Here is an 18,287-nt window from a genome sequence, read left to right on the forward strand (position 1 = left end):
CCAGGAATGGTCCTCAGTCTCTGCAAAAGCACATCTCAGTTAATCCTTTAACTCCATTGTATAGTATACTATTATTATATCTTTCAAAAGATCTCTGACTTAAGTAGAGTGGGTATTACCTTCACTGGCACAGACTACACACCCTCCATATTTCCAACAGAAAGTTTCCTTCATTTATATGATCCCCTCAAATTATATGCCCTGGTGAGCAACCCTTTGGTGATGGGTACCTCCAAACTCTTAGCTAGGCTGGGTCTTGGATTACAGGCAAACAATCTGATGCCTGGGCCTATAAAAGATCTGCCTGGGCTTACAATGCATGAGTATAACCTTCAAGACCTCAAGGTTATCTTCATCTCAAGAGGAAGCAACAGAAGGGAACTAAATACAGACATGTCAATGTGCTTCTGCTAGTTTCTTAGATGCATGGCAAATGGCCTTCCTTCCACATTGTCATTCTTAAAATCATTGAGGTAAAATAATTATTTCTAATATGGAAATCTTTTATAATATCCTTCTACATCTAGCTACTTGAAGAACTTGGAGCTCTTTTTAAAAATATATAGCCTCCATCAGTGCTTGTTTACAAAGAGACTTGCCCATCGAGTAGGAAGATGGGACAGAAAATCTTATTTAGGGGAGAAATGAAGAAAGCTTATCTTGCAGGATTGAATTCAAGAAACTGAATGGTGATGTAAATGGACTAACTTGTGTAGGTATCTCTGTTTGCCTGAGATGGTCCCTAGCTTATGCATGGATGGAACTTATTATTTCCAAGTCCATCCCAGAGATCAAGCAATAAGCATCTGAGTATCTGTGCCCCTATTAGCAGGTTTTTCTTGAGTGGTACAGAAACTTCTTCTCATCCAAGGAATAGGATTAGTAAAATGAGACGTTCAACTTTCAAAACGTCCAGCTTGACTATTGAACAACAACCCTGTTAAGAGGAAGTCCACAATTTTCTTTTTTAATACTGCTTATTTCATGCCTGTGTGTTCCCTCTGAGACAAACCTTGGGATATTCTGATACTTCTTACTGAAACTCATATCAAAAGAATGCCATGCCAGTTTATTCCTAATCCTACTCCTAGTGACTCATTTCTGATTTTATTAGTTTAGTATAGGGGTCAACAAGCTATAGCCCTTGAACCAAATCTGGCCCAGGATGTATTTTTGCATTGATCCTGAATTAAGAATGGTTTGTTGTCCATAGCAAAAGAGTAGCCAGGCAAGATTTAACCCACAGGTCATAGTTTGCCCTGTATTATTGCCATCTATAAACTTAATATACACATTTTAGTTACCTAAGTCACCAAGAAGTTGGAGGTCTTGCCTTTGGTAACATGATTGGTGTCAGTGGTGGTATCTATCTTCCTGAATTGAGGTCCAGCACTCTCAGCAATACTCTGATCTGCTTTACCAAACAAGAGTCTCTAAGAAGGTAAGCTCGATCCAAAGTATACACAGAAAATTCTGTCATTGAAACGTTTTTAAGAACAAAAAAAAGAAAGAAAAAGTAGAGAATATTCAGTAGCTTATGGGGTGCTTGATGTTTTTCTCTTTAGGGCTTTAAGGTATTTGAAATGAAGACTCAGAGAACCACAGAATCACAGAATTGGAAGGAAGCTTGGTGATCAATTAGTTTCTCCCATATTATAAAAAAAGAATATACTCTGCAACATGCTTAATAAGATTCTGCTTGAAAATTTTCCAGTGATGGGAGACCCATGACTTTCTGATACAATGCATTCTCTTTTTGGATAGTCCCAAAACATTTTCTTATGAGTTAAAATCTCTTCCTCTACAGCTTCTACCCTTTGCTTCTAGTTATGCCCTCTTGCATTTAGCAAGATATCTAATGGGTCTTCCATTGAAGACCCCCTCAAATATTTGAAGACAACCATAGCAACCTTCTGGAGTTTTCTTTTATGTTGGCTATACATCCAAAATTCTTTCAATTGATCTTTTATGGCAGTCTCTGGTCCCTTCCCCATTCTGGTTGTCTTTATTCGAATGTGTTCCTTTTTGTCAATGTCTTACCTAAAATGTGATGTTCAGAACTGCACACAACCTTTTAGATATGGTCTGTATAACTTTCATGAAATCACCACATCAAAACTGAAAGGACCTCAGAGGTCACATAGTCTATCTTATATTTGAATGAGCATCTCATCCCCAACTCATAATATAAATGATAAGTGATCCTCCAGTATTTGCCTGAGGACTCCATTCCAAGGTAGCCCATCACACTCTTGGATTACTCTAGTTATTGGGAAAATTTACTTAAATCAGGCCTAAATTTGTCTCTTTGCAATTTACACATATTGTTTCTAGTTCTGCTATCTGAGGTCAAGCAAAACAAGTCTTGTTCTGGAAACTATATCCCTAAACCAAAGATTAGGGATAGGTTTGCTGATTATACTTATAGTCTATCCATTCTAGTTTTCTGCCTCTAATGAATGATAGTCTCTGTAGCAACTAGACTAGTCAATTCATTATCTCCTAAACATGTTAGCTATATTATTAGCTACATTTTTTTGTAGTTTTATTGTTGTTGTTTTCAGTTGGTATCATATGAAATTTAAGAAATAACTTTGATCCTAGAAACAAAATTTGAAAGTGATACAGAGTATTAGGAACAAAAAAAAAGACCTCCTATAAGCTTTATGATGAGGTAGGAAACCCACCCCATCCCCCAGTAACAAAGAAGGATTTGGACTCAGAATAACATGGCCTCATTTCTTGGCTCTGCAATTTATGGTCTCTGGGACCTTGGGCAAGTTATTTTTCCTTCTCTGTGGCTCCATTTTTTCATATATACATCACAGGAGATGGCTTAGATGTTCCATAAGGTGTAGCTAGAAAACTTATGCATATAGATTTACAAGAAGGAAAAATCAGAATCTCAGGAGTTAGAAGGAACTTCAGAGGCCATTTAGCTCAACTACCTGTACAATACATCAATTCCATCTATGACATATGCAACAAGTACTCATCCAACATCTCCTTGAAAGATATCCTGAGAATGGAAGCATTCCTTCACAAGGCATATCACTTTGAAATAGTTCTAATTGTTAATCTAACACCTAGATCTTGCCCATGAATTGTTTGAGCTGATGGGGAAGGTGAAAATGGTCACAAGTATGTCTGGGTATTATATCTAGCAGAGAAAGTAGGGTGTGGGAGCACTGAAAATTGATACTGATCATGAACAATTCATTCTTTTCTCATCTTCAGCAATCTTGGCAGGTCTGTAATACTGAAGTAGCATAAAATCAAAAAGAAACTTTGAAGGACACAAGTAAAAGATGTCATCAAAGAAATAATTAGTGAAAAGAGAATATGAGCTGGTCCTGTGGTGGTATGACAGCCAGCCAGAGTTCTGCACTCTTGCCATACCACTGCAATTTCTGCAATGGTAAGAGTAATTGAGGAAGGACTCTAGCAAGTACATTGCCTAACTAATATAAAGATATTGACTAGGGCACCACAGAATAGATGGGCATGAATAGGTTGCAGTTTGCATTACTGGGTAAAACTCTCAAATTGATGAGATCACACATTCATCTGCATATTTGATTATAGTCAGTTTTCTTTCTGTGCATGTATACCTTGCGTGTGTGTGTATATGTGTGTATATGACTGTGTAATGTCAAAGGAAAGGGAAATTTCCTGCCATTAATGGACCTATGTAACCCACTTTGAGCTTGGGCCCAGCTGACTGATGTGATGTTGCCTGAGTTATAGGGAACTTGAGTCTCATGGAGCCCATGGTGGGAGGAGCTTGCCAAATGGGTAGAGCGGAAAGGGAGGAACAGGAAGAAAGAGTGAGGCAGAGCAGCTAGAATGAGTGAGAGAGGGAGGAATTTTGCCTAAGGGAGCTTGTTTGTGGGGAGGTCTAACTGAGGAAAGGCTTGGGGATGTCAGTGTTCCCTGGATTGGTAATGTGTATAACCTTCTTTGTTACCATTGTGGAATTGGCTTTCTGGTATCTGAATAAACATTTTGGTTTTGCCTTTGGGGAAGGGAGCTATTTATATTTTGTGAATTTAACCTGGAAATACACATGAATATTCATAGTGGCTGCTATGGACCTCACATTGGCAATACAGACTGCACATTCCCAAATGGCAGAGATTATGCCATATATCTCTTTGTCTGCCTTCATCTTCTCCATCAGTGTCTGCCATATAGTAGAACTTCACTACGCAACAAGTACTCATATCCAACATCTGCTTGAAAGATGTCCATATGTGTTAATTGATACCTTTCGGAAGGGGCAATATGGAATAGTAGATTTAAAACTGGTTTTGGAGAGAGGAAAATCTAGGTTCAAGTCTGGCCTCTGAAACATGCTAGCTTTCTGACTGCTTGATTTGTGAATGCCCTAGTCAACTTAGACTGTATGTTACATAGAAGTTGCTGATGTGCAGTCCTTTACATCAACACCATCTTAGTTTTAGCCCACAAAAAATGAATAGCTAATTGGTAAACAATTATTTCCTAATCTCATATTTCTAGAATAACAACTATACTTCCAACTTAGGATGACAATCCACTTAGAGGTTTATTCACTTAAAAAATCAACTAGTTATTTCTCCTCTCTGCTCCTCATTTTCCTTGTATTTAAAATGAGGACAATATATTAGATGACCTACCAGGTCCCTTATAACTCTCAACATTCTCCATTCTATGATTCTAAAGCTCCTGCCAGTTCCAACAATCAATGTTCTATGATTTTAAGGTCCTTCTACCTTTTACGTCCTATTATTTTATGAATTTTAAGTTCCCTTCCATCTTGAAAATTCTGTATTCTATTTTCTAAAGTTCCTTTCGGGTCTAAAACTATGAACATATGAGTATGGATAGGCTATAGTTGATTTCCTACAATGTATAGTATTTACTATTTATGTATATATTGCTATATATTTGTTCATATATTCATTATACATAACCATAAATGTATATATACATGTGTGTGTATATATACATACATATATGTATACAGACACATGCATATGCAGACATACGTATATACACACATACAGTCTTGGACAAGGTGACACTAGATTGGTTGGGAAAGGGTATGCAAAGGCAAAACCTAAACTTTGAATTGCTTTCTTAAAATCTTCATGTTCTTTAAAATCTGTATGTAAGAAACAATGCTATGACAGGCACATACAGTGGAAGAGATACTCTTTCAGTGAATCACTAGAAATTCCTAAGGGGCACATAAAAATATACACAGCTGGGAATGTAATAGGGAGGAAGACTTACAGCTGGAATTTGGGCTTCCCCGAATATGCCAGTGTCTCCTGGTACCTCTGTGCCTTTTTGATTCTGATCCTTAGTTGTGAATAGAAGATGAGAGAAAAAAAAATAACTACCAAAACCCAGTTCTCTTTCTACTTGTTTTCTTACAGTATGCAAAAAATCCCTTGTGCATCCTTTCCCCCCTTTTTATGGATTAGGTCCTTCTGTTTTTATAGCTCGCACTATATGCACTTACTGCATTGCCATATTATGGCCTCAGACATTTTTTATGTTCCTCAACCATAGTCCCCTCGAGAAAGCTGCTTAGTGTGAGAGCCAATGAACTCAGTCCATCATCAATGAAATACTTTCTACGGAAGTAGGCAAATTTCTGGTCTTAAACATTGTCATCCTTCACCTTAACAAGCACTCTTCCTACCCCTTCCTACCAAAAAAAATAAAAAAAATAAAAAATAAAACTCCTATTAGTTTCTATGGCTTGTTAGGTCTATCATCTTTTTAATTAATAGTGTTTTTACGAAGCCGTCTGAACTGTGTCATTTCCATTATCAGAAAACCATTGCCATTAATGAATAATTTTCATTTCTGATCCCTGATATCATGCTAGTTGATCTCCTGTTTCCATGCCACCGAATGATAGCATCGTTTTCTACCCACGATCAAATTTAATTTGGACTCTGATTATATTATGCTGTTGCGACTGAAGTGTCAATTTTTGTCAGGCAATTAGGAGCTATAACCTGTGAAGTTAAGTTTGATAGGCATTGTAATTGGATTGTTACAGTAATAGCTTGGAACATTCCCTTTTTTCTTGCTTCTTTGATTCTTGATGCATGCTTTCGTGGGGAGAACAAAGGCATTTTGTTATTAGGCAACCTTTGGATGTCACAAGACTGTGAGCTCAAGTTGTCGTCACAAAGCAGGTTGGAGTCAACTGACTTGAAACTGTAACTCACAGAGATGGCCATGAAAACTTTATGGGGGCCAAAATAAACGCTAGAAAATTCTGTTAGCCAAGCAAGAACTTGCACATAGAAAAGCTGCAAGACTGTAGGTCTAATAAAGTTAAAAAGATCCAACAAATTTCCTGTTATTTTAGACCTCTTCCTCTCATACTCCATCTTTTGGATCTCACAGAGACCTAGATCCCTTTGATGACACTGCATCCCTGACCACTTTTTCCAGCACGAGTTTTACCTTCTCTCATACAATGTAATTGATTAATTTTTCCAAAAGGGGGAAACAGAATATTACCTACTCCACATTGCCACTTCAAGACATTACTCAGTAACCTCTCATTTTGAGGTTAACTTTATTCAGATTTCCCAATCTAGATCCTGATGGCTGTTATCTAGCTGAAACCCAGGACATTCTACCTTATTTCTCAACAAGACCAATGTCTAGCTCAGGTTCTCCCTCTCACCCCCAATTTGTGTCCCTATACTCAGGGACTTTGACATATATGTTGATTTTTCCTTAAACACCCTAACCTTTCAATTCCTCAATCTGTCCAGTTCCCATGGACTACTTCATTTTACCTTATGTACACATAAGGATGGTCACACGCTTGATTTTTCCAAGGCCCATGAGTATTCTAATTCCATAATCAAGAACTCTGATATTATATTTACTAGCCTTAATTTTAATTTCATTTTGCCCTAAGACTTTCCTCTCTTGACAATCAAGGTTAAGTGACTTGCCCAGGGTCACACAGCTAGCAAGTGTCTAAGGTCAGATTTCAACTGACTCCAGGTCTGGTTCTCACTCCACTGTATACCTAACTGCCCCTCCCTATCACTTTCAATCCCTTTACCCATTAATACTTTACCAGGCCATTACTCCTGCTCAGACTATACTCTCCTCACTTCACAGACTCTACACTTTAGTTAACCAGTTCCAGTCTACATCATCCTCTATTCTAGAGGCCCTAAATTCCATTTCTATTATTACTCATGCCTTGCCAAACCACAGCATTGCATTATTCCCAGCACCAGTATTTTTCTCCCACCCACCCCATGTGCTTGCTGCTAGAGGAAATCACATAATCACACTGACTCTACACTACAAATTTAGGTTATCTAATCTCAATTGAGCCCCACTGAATCAAGCCAATCCTTTTACTCCATTATCCTTCACCTCCTTATCATCATCACATCATTATCATCACTAGCATTTATATAGATCTTTAAGTCTTGAAAATCACTTTATATATGTTATCTCATTTGATCTTCACAATAGCCATATGAAGTTGGTGCTATTATTATCATCATTTTATAGAAACTGATACTGAGAGAAGTTATATAACTCACCCAGGGTTGCCCTGATAAGTCTCTGAGGCAGTATTTGAACTCAGATATTCCTGTCCCCAAGCCCTGTTCATTGTCTACTGCACCCTCTACTCCCCAAAACCAGCTATCTCAATCTTAATTGATTCTCTATTCAACTCAGCACAGGGACTGTTTCAAACCTTCTTTACTCTTTCCAAGTCTCTCATTGTCCCCCATCTCCTGGCCCTCTCTGCTGTTGTAGTCTCAGTATCCAGAAAATTGAAGCTATTCTCTTCTCTTCTCCTCATCTCACAGCTTCTTGACATTATTCTTTACTATCTCCTTTACTCAATTCTACGGTGGATAAACAGCTCTCCACTTCAGAAAGGTTAATCTTTCTGTATTTATCTTTGAACCTATCTTTTCCCATCTTCTCCAGCAAAAAAAAAAAAAACAAAAAACAAAACTCTCCATAGCATCTTTTATATGTCATGATCTCTTGGGTACTTCCTTCCTGGCTACAGATACTAACAAATCTCTTTCAATACTTAAAAATAAATAGATCCTACCATCCTTGCTATAATTTTATATCTCTCCTTCCTTTCTTACCTAAATTACTTGAAAAAAGCTGTCTACATTAGTTATTTTCACTTTCTCCCCTCTAAAGCCCTCTGCAATCTGTATTCAACCACCACTCAACTGAAATAGTTCTCTTCAAAGTCACCAGGTTTCTAGTCACCCAGGTTCACATTTGTGTATTATCCTTGACTCCTTGTACTTTCACAACCTATGTAGCAAATCACTTGCTAAATCTTGGAATTACCACCTCTACATTACTCTTCACAAGCCTCTTTTCTCCACTTACACAGCCATTTCCCAGTGCAGGCTTCCTCATTGCTCCTCTCTTGGTCTCTTGTAATAGCCTTCTAATTGTTCTTTCTGACTCATTTCTCATGTCTTTCATTGTTCCAATATACCTTCCACCTAGAAGCTAAAGTGATATTCCTAGAATTCAAGTTTGAACATGTCACCCCCCACTTCTCAGTAATTCCAGTGTTCCCTATTATTTCAAAAATAAAATATAAACAACTCTCTTGCATTTAAAGCTCTTCAGTACCTGATTCCATTTTTCCTTAGCATTAGTATATATTACTCTCCTTCACCTATGTGACCATTCCAACTCCCTCATTTCACAGAATAAACTGAAGTCTAGAGAGGCTAAATAACTCATCTATAATTACAACTTGGAGTAAGTGAAAGAGTGGAGATTTGAATTCAGATCTTTTGACTCATCCCATCCAGTCCAAAAATCTTCCTAAATAAAAATATTTTAAATAAAATCTGTGTTGTACAAGATAATTGCTCTTGAGCTAGAAGGGGTCTCTGAGGTCACTTAGCCTGACTTCTGAATTTCCTCATTTTGAAGGAACTAAGGACTAGGGACATTAAATGACTTATCCAAAGGACACACAGATAGGAAGAAGAGAGCCTATGCAAGAACTCATGGAGAATAGTTACAAAGAAGGAAGGAAAATAGCAACTGACATACCTAGAAGTTCACAAGAGACACAGAAAAAAGGAAGGAATCAGTAGTAAAATTCTCCATCTCAAATGTCCATACACAAACATTCAGTTTTATTGACAAACAAGAGGAACTAGTGGTTCAAATGCAAGGACACAAAATTGACCTCATAGATATCACTGACACATGGTGGAATGAAACCAGGAGTGTGCCAGGGCAAGCAACAACCTGCTCTTCAGAGCTGATTGTTAAACTTTCAGTGAGAGTATTTATATCCAAGAAAACACTGCAAATCAAGACTTTATTTATTGTTTTGTTGATTGTCTAGACTTAAGAAACTGAATGAGAAAATGTTAATTTGACAGATTAAACTTAAAAATGTGGTATGTGTTCATTTTTTTTTGACTGACAATTGTTAAACATTTACTAACATGCATTTGGATGAAACCCATGACTAGACCATGGCTCCAGATGGACATATCTTATTCAAAAGAAATAGGATAGACAAAAGATGTGTGTATGTGAGTGTGAAATACTATTGTATATTTAAAATATGTATTCACACAAGAAAATCCAAGAGCAAGAAGGGATAAGCATGATGGAGAGTATTTAAGTGGTCAATGAAGGACAAAGAAATAACTTTGTCATCGAAGTATATGCTACAGGCAAAATGGACAAAAATAATAAATAGATGAAGAGTTTGGGCAACAAATCCCAAACCTGGCACAAAGATATGATGGAGTAGTCATGGGGGACTTCGATTATCTAGACATCAGTTCTCTGTCTCTCTTTAACAAAAGCAGATTAATGACATCTTGACTTTCCTTAGAGACACTTTCATTCTTCTCAAGGTACAGGTATGAACAAGGGAAAATTGTCTTTTAGATCTGATTCTTATAGGGAGGAAATGAAAATTATGGGCACTATGGAGGAAGTGACCACTCCCTTCTAGAGTTTTTGTGAGAGGAAAGAAAATCTAAGTATGATCTGATGTGCACCTCAGATTTTGGGAAAGAAGATGCTAAAAACCTCAAAGGGAATATAGGTAGGATCTCAGGGTAAAATGTAAAAGGGAAAATCAACCCAGTAGGGATAGGAAATGCTCAAGGATGAGAAATCTTAAAGACAGAAATGAAAATAATCCCAATAGGGAAAAATGGAATTTGCCTGAAGAGACCAATGCAAACACCCAGGGAACTTAGCAAGTAACCTGGATTTGAAAAAGAAATATAGAAGATGGAAACAAGACCAAGTAACAGGATTAATATAAGATTATGGAATGGTCCTGCAACAACAGTCAAGAAAACAAGAGCTCAGAATGAGATAAGGTTGTCAAGAAAAGCTAAGGACACCAAAAGAGGTATTTGGGAACTATAGTGGGAGAAAAAAAGTATCACGGAAAAGACAGAACCATTGGTTGAGGTGGATGGCATAAGAGACAACAAACAGAAAGCAAAATTACCCAATTCTTGTTTCCCTTGCCAAGGAGAATGCCATTTGCAGTGGAAAAATCACTTGTAACTGGTATCATACAGTGAAGAGAACATTGACTTTGGAGTCGGAATATCTGGACTCAAATACTGTGTTGATGCTTATCACTTATGTGCCATTGGGTAAGTCACCTGTCTTTCAGGTATCTCAATTTTCTTTTTTGTATAATAAGGGAGGTTGGATTAAATGACCTTTTCTCTTCCAGCTCTAGACTATAGGACCATACCTATAGGATTAAGTAAAGAAATACAAGAGAGCACTTAGTTGCCCAAGATTAATTCAAGTCACCATCTGACCCTGAATGAAGTACATCTTCCAGCATGGAAATAACTGGCCAATGTGATTGTTGATCCATTGTGTGTTAAAATTGTATCTTGTTCTGGTCCCTCTCACCATCCCACCTCCCTTGTAGTCAGTATATGAAGGAAGTTTATAAGTAACTAATTTAAAGTAGCAATAGTGAGAAATAAGATTACAAAGGGGAACCTAGGAGCCACATACAAAACATGCCAATTATCAAAGTAGCACAATTTACTAGCTGTCTATATATTAACCAAAAATCACATCCTTCAATATGTGCCAAATCAGGGGAAGCAATCAAGACCTTGTTGCCTGGGCCTTTTGGTCCTATGACACTTAAATCTCAGATAAGTTCCAGACATCTATAGCAAGACCAGCAGAACACCAAATGGCGCTGTTAACTTTGAGATGACACAGATACGTTAACTTTAAAGTTTTAATGACAACTTTGAGATGATTTGAATATGTTAATGAATTAACCTGAAGGTGACACAGATAAAAGTCAGTCTGTTTCCCCCAAAAAGTCCTATAAAAATGAGGCCTTAAGCACCTTCTCTCTGAGCCCTCTCCTATCTCTATTGAATCCAAATTACTGAGTACTCCTAACTTTATCCAAGGCTACATGAGTGATTCACTGTGCCTTTCTTCCTCCCCATCCTCTTTCCCACACTGACTGTCTTCTTTGACTACCACATTCCCTGTCCACACACTGCCTCTGTTCCACTCTATATAACACATCTCTATACTCTATGTGCCTTCCTCTGCCCCTTTACACCCTCTATACTTGATTAAAGTGTGATTGCAGTCTTCCCACTGCCTTTCCTGGTGAGTCCTCAAAAAAAAAAACAGGTGTGCCTTCCCCATTTCATAATTTAATTAATTAATTATCAATTCCCACTATCACTTTGAAACATCATGGAAAATAGAGAAATGTCACAAGATTTGAGGAAAATTACAGTTTCAGATGGTAATGTAAAAAAAATTACATGAGAATCAGCTTTCTCTCATATACTCAATCAAAAATCAAGAAGGGCACCACATAGAATGATGATCAAGAAATCCAAAAAGTATCTCCCACTACTACATAGAATGAAAACCAGAACCCTAAAGCTCTAGGAGAAGGATGCCACCAGGTAGGCACCAAGTATGCCTAGGTAAAAAGGCCTGAAGCATTCCAATGTTTTGTCCAGTAATCTAAGAGGATCTGATACCTGATATGACTGTGAATGCCCTAGAAGGCTGGAAACCTTTGATGTTTTGGTTACGTATGCTTCAAGGGAACATTAAGAACTTTGATTTGAATTAATCTGTTGGGTCTTGAAACCTGAAGCTCTAATACTATAGAGAAGCCTGAAGTTTGTTAGACCTCTGAGCCCAGAAATAGCAGAAGAGGTAGCAGCCAGTCTCAGAAAACCTTCAAATGTAAAATAAAACCAAATAAGACATAATTCTGCCATGCAAGGGTGCATGAAGGGGCAAAGTCTGGCATGAAAACCCAACTAAGGAATTGATGGCTGGAGATACAAGTAAATAGGATTAATACTAAACAAATTGGAAAAAAAAAAACCACTGAATTAAGATACTGGGAAAAGGTAAACCCAGAAGAAGAACAAGTAGAGGCAAAGCCTCAGAAGAAAAAAAAATGACCACAGGACTGCAAGAATACCTGGAAGAAGTTAAGTAAGAGTTTTTTTTTTTAAAGAAATAAATGAGATAAAAGGGAAAAGTAGAAGGAGGATGAACAGTTTAGAACAGAAGGTAGAAATCATTACCCAAGTAATGGATTATCAGGAAAAATAGAATGGGTCAAACAAAAATCAGTCACATTATCATATGATAAGAAACTTTAGAACAAATTCAGGGACATCAACATCCCTCTTTCAGAACTAAAGAGATTCAACAAAAAAATATTGAAAGTATTTAAGCACCTGAACAGAATTTTAGCAACGTTAGATGTGATAGATCTCTGACAATTATGGAGTGGGAGTAGAATATTCACAAAAGAATAAAATATGTAGATTAAAGAATAAGAAATAGAAATTTTACTAATATATCAGAAAAAATAAAATAGCTATTAATAAACTCTCAAGAAAAAGTCATCCAGGACTAAACAGACTTATAAGTTAATATTAAATAATCAATGAATAATTAACTTCAGCATTACATAAATTATTTACTAAAACAAGAAAAGAAAGAACCACCCCAAGTTCTTTTTATGGAACAAATATGGCTTTCATACCTAAACCATGGAGATATAAAGAAAGGAAAGAAAACTATAGAATAATATTCTAAAGAATATCAATACAAAAATATTAAATAAAATATTAGAAAAGAGGATACAACATATTAAAATGATTACACACCATGACTAGCTGGGCTTTATCTCAAGAATACAAAGTTTGTTCAATATTACAATAATTATGGCAAAATAAAAACTCCACATAAATGAAAAAAATATATTTGACCACTTCTACAAGGATATGCATCATCACCACTATTTGATATAGTATTAGAAATAAATGTTACTTATAGCAATAAGGCAAAAACAAAATGAGGGAATAAATGAAAAATATGGAACCAAAATGATTACCTTTTGCAGATCACAATGTTTTAATGAGAAAATATTAAAACTGAACTAAAATTCATTGAAACAATAATGACTTCATCTTGGTAACTGGCTATATAAAATAAACTCACACAATCATTAGCCATTTGGTATCTCTCCAACAAAACTCAGCAGGAAAAGATGGAAAAAGAAATTCATTTTTAAAAAATTGCAGAATGTATAAAATGTCCAAGAGTCTATCAAGAAACAGAGAAGCTATGCATATGCAACTATAAAGCATTTCACCAACATATAGAATTTAATTATTAAATTATTACCAAAATGACAATGCTACCTAAATTAATACAGATTCAATATGATATCAATAGAGCTATAAAAGGGTTATTTTAGAAAAATAATGAAAAAATGCAAAAATACATGTAGAGGCACAGGTTAAAAATTCACAGAAGAGAACAGAATGAAGATATAGACACAGATAAGAGGATAATTTCAGAACTATTGTGTTGTATTTGTAGTTTTGTTACATAAAAGCAATATAATAGACATAATGGAGATTTGCATTTTCATATGCAATCTTTTTGTGTGTGTGTAGAGATTCTCACATTTGTTAAGTTCATAATAATAAAAAGGAAAATTTGGCAAAAAAAAAAAAAAGGAAAAAAAACCCAAATTTTAAAACAAGGGAAGAGAACAGTCTACAAACTAAAGTCAGTGAACTTGATTTCAATTCCTGTCTAAATTCTAAAACAGATCATTAAAGAGATGTTTGGAAGATATTTAGAAAGTGAAATAGTAGGGGCGGCCAGGTAGCACAGTGAGTAAGAGCACCGGCTCCAGTGTCGGGAGGACCTGGAGATTGAATCCCGGGCTCAGATACTCAGCACCACACACAGAAATAACTGGCTGTATAACCTTGAGCAAGTTACTTAACCCCAATTGCTTAAAAAAAAAGAAAGAAAGAAAGTGAAATAGTGATTCTAAAGAACAAGTCTGGCTTCATCAAGAAGAAGTGATATTATATTATTTGCCTCATTTCCTATTTTGATAGGGTTGCTAAAGAAGTTGATGGGGGAGGGAGATTTGGCTATATTTTTAAGCCAGACTTTAAAAAATATTTTTGATAAAATATTTCAGACTATTCTTGTTAAGAACATGCAGAGATATTGGTTAGTTGATAATACAATTTATGGGGATTTGGAGCTGTTTGGTAGAGTTGTGAATCATGTATTGTCAATGTAACAGAAGAGTCTATGTTGCTTCTGTGGAGTCTCTCAAGGATCTGTGCTTGGCCCTATGCCATCTGACATTTTATTAATATCTTAAGGCATAGAATACATGTTCATCAAATTCCTATATGACGCAAAATTGTGAAGAATGTCAGAACTAGTATCCAAATGGAGTGTGTCAGAGTAAAACAGTGAGCATTTAATCTCCAGTAAGATAAAATTCAATGGAACAAATTCAAAGTTTTATCAGTTTTGTGATGGTCATTTTTTCCTAGTGTGCTAGCACATAGACTTGGAAAACTTTTCCTTAACTGACCCCATAGACTAAGGTATAGACCACTGGCATAGCTTCCTTGTAGCCTAGATTTAATAGATAGTAGATGAGGAATTATGACTTCTTTACTCAGGCCTTTTACTAATCAACCAGCTGGCCAACACAGAACCAGGGTAGTTTCACCCAACTGTATCAATGCTCTCGCTTTACTGAAAATGTTTTCCAAACTCTGGCTAAGTAAACATCATTTTGTTAACTATTATATGGTCGATTAGTGTCTTCTTTCCTTCTAAACCTAGACTTGAACTTGGCTTGAGTCAGGGTTGGCCTGCAACTTGAGGACAAAAATTCATCTTCCTCTGTACAAGATACTGGAAGCATTACTAGATAGTGGTTTCTCTGTAAAAAGATCTCAGGGTTTTAGTGGATTGTAAACTCAATATGAGTTAGTAGTGTGATGTAGTTGTCAAAAAAAAAATACTTGTGACCTTGAACTACATTAAGACATGTATGGCTTCCAGGAATAGGGAAGTATTAGGTCCACTAATTCCTTCATCAGACTTCATCTATAATGTTCTGTTCAGTTCTGGTTGCCATGGTTTAACAAGAACTTCGATTCTTAGCTAGTGTGTATCCAGAGGAGATGACCCAGGATGGTGATCAGTTATGAGTCTATGTCATGTTAGGATTAGTTAAAGAAACTGGACATGTTCAGCCTGAAGAAAAGACTCAAGGAAGAACAGCGTAGCTGTCTTCAAGATGTTAAATGGCTGTCATGTGGAGAAAAGTTTAGATCTGTTCTATTTGTCTCCAGAGAGCAGAACTAGGAGCAGATTGCAGAGGCCAACTGAAATTCATCAGGGAAAAAGAACTCTCTCCATTAGATCTATTCAGACAAGGAAATTAGTGCTGGTTCCCTTTCTTTGAAGGTCTTTAAGCAGAGAATGCCTACTTTTTGTCTGTGTCATAATGAAGATTCCTTTAGTGTATGTTTTGGACAAGAAGGAAGCTGAGATCCCTTCCAAATTCCACTCCTGAATCCAGTGAATCCAAGTCAAGCACTATTTTCACCATAGGGAGGCATTCCCTGGGTATAGTTCTCTGTTAAGGGAGCTTGCAACCTTTGTGGTTACAATCAGTTTTCTACACAGTGGGAAGGACTTTCCTCCGAGTTCCCCACTCCTATCATACCCTCTTCAAAGCCCTCAGCTTTTTAATTTTTTTTCTGGCTTTAATGGACTTGGGGGAGAGCAAAAGTTAAAGCCACATTAATGTCCTCCCTCACAACCCAGGCTGTCTTTTCTCCATGGTTATCCAACCTACCCAATCTTCTTCACTGACTTCTTAGTGTCATTCACATGTTGCAGGCCCATGCATGTATCTGTGCACATGTGTGTGCATGACTGTGTGTGGTAGCAAGAGTGCTACTTGTCAACCACCACTGGAATGATGAATCCAGTCCTTTGGCAGAGCATGGAAATAAATATTATCTCTTTGTAGCAACTCCCCCCACTCCCTTCCCAGCCCTTTGGGTGAATTTGTGCTATGATTACAGTCAGGATGCTAACCTTGAAATCACCATCACATTTGCACATATCTTTTAACTTTTTAAAGTACATTCTCAGGTTTGTCCTGATCACTGCAATCCTCAGTGATCTCCCTCTGAAATCCAAAAGCTAAGTGCAAGCTTGGACTCTGTTTTCCACATGATAGCTCCCCTGCCGGCTGCGAAGTTCCTTGAGGGCATAGACTGGCTTATTCATCTCTGTATAACTCACAGCACATATGACCCAACTTAAAGACATTCAATACATATTTATTGCTTGATTGAAACAATCCTATGGAAGAAGGAAGGCAGATCGGACAAAAAAATATATTGACTCCATTTTATAACCAATAGCTTGACAATAGCTTGTGTTCATATAGTATTTATAGACTACATTATATTATTTATAGACTACATGAGTATTTATAGGTCTCATTTGATCCCAACAACAAACCTACAGTGTGAGTATTGCAAATTTTATTATCTCCATTTTACAAATGAGGGTTAGAAGAATAAAGAGACTTTATAAAAGTCACATAGTAATCAGTGGAGAGAGCTGGGTATGAAACCTTGGCCTTCTAAATCCAAATCTCCTATTCTTTATAGCATTCAAAGAAACCAAGGTCCAGAAAAGGGGTTCAATACATATGCCCCCTCCATCTTTAGATGGAAGGAGAAAGCTCTGTCTCATTCTTTATCTTTGCCTATTTGTTGTGACTCCTCTCTTTCCTCCCTCTTTATGCCCTAGCTTTTTTTTTTCATAATTTATGTCCATAGCTACAGAGTGGAGAATAATAGTGAAAATAATTTATAGCTTCCACTCCTCGAGCATTTTATAGTTTACCAAGCCTTTCCTTACAAGACACTTGTGAGAAAGATAGTGCAAGCTTTATTATCTCTATTTTACAGATGAAGAAACTGACTGAGAGAGGTAAGGAAACTTGGGCAAGGTCACACAGCCAGGCAGTATGAGAACCAAGGCTTAATTGCAAATCTTCAGATTCAGCTTCAACATCTCCCTGATTACTTAGTCCAGTTTTATACATATGAAGCCAATACGTTGGGGGAAAAAAGAAGCAGTAAACTTTAGTCGGTAAATCTGATTCTGTGCCTGTCATTAATTAGCTCTGTCACTCTAGATAAGTTAAAAAACCTTTCTAAGCCTCAGTTTCCTCTTCTGTGAAGTAAAGCATTTTGAACTAGATAATTCTAATTCTCCCCTTAGCTCAAGTATTTTGCATTCTAGGAATGACCCATCTTGCTTTATCTCTCATTGCTGCTGTCAAGCACACAAATAGGTTTTTATGTTTTTTTTTTCATTTTAAATAAAAATTCCCTGGATGGTTAAATAAATTTCTCAAAAGTTAAATTTTTTAAAATAAATAATGAAGAAGAGTTACCAGGCAGAACTGGCACTAGATAATTCATCGTGTTTGTTATTTAGATGATACACTACTTAAACATAGTTATTGTATTCTCTTTATTTTTTAATAGTGCCTAGATGGAAACAGAATATTTCTCCAGTGTAATGGAAAGAGCACTGGAACAGGAGTCAGTGGGTCTGCTATTTCCATTGACTTCTGAACCTCAGTTTCTTTCTTTAAAATGGGAATCTTACTACTTGTACTTACTGTTTCAAAGTGTTATGCAACTCAAAGGAAAAAAGCACATTACACACTTATGTATTATTCTAGCTTGATGAATCCTTATGTTTAATTAATGTAGCCTACTATAATAGGGAAATGCACTAGATGTGGAGTCAGGGAATCTGGGATTGAATTCTTGTAATTTTTTTTACACAAGTTGCTCCATTTCCCATCT

The 18,287-nt window shown here is 36.6% G+C and overlaps 1 long non-coding RNA gene across 1 annotated transcript in view; it reads left to right on the forward strand.

Annotated features, from left to right (window-relative positions):
* Positions 1 to 18,287, forward strand: part of LOC138173858 (uncharacterized) — a 121,803-nt gene that overhangs the window by 76,094 nt on the left and 27,422 nt on the right. The window contains exon 3 of the long non-coding RNA XR_011171550.1: positions 10,550 to 10,676. This is a non-coding gene — a long non-coding RNA (uncharacterized lncRNA). The remainder of the gene's footprint in view (positions 1 to 10,549; positions 10,677 to 18,287) is intronic.

The sequence above is a fragment of the Petaurus breviceps genome, unplaced genomic scaffold (genome assembly GCF_028583685.1).
Source record: "Petaurus breviceps papuanus isolate PSGF00001 unplaced genomic scaffold, PetGlider_PUasm1.0 66, whole genome shotgun sequence".
Taxonomy (NCBI): Eukaryota; Metazoa; Chordata; class Mammalia; order Diprotodontia; family Petauridae; genus Petaurus; species Petaurus breviceps.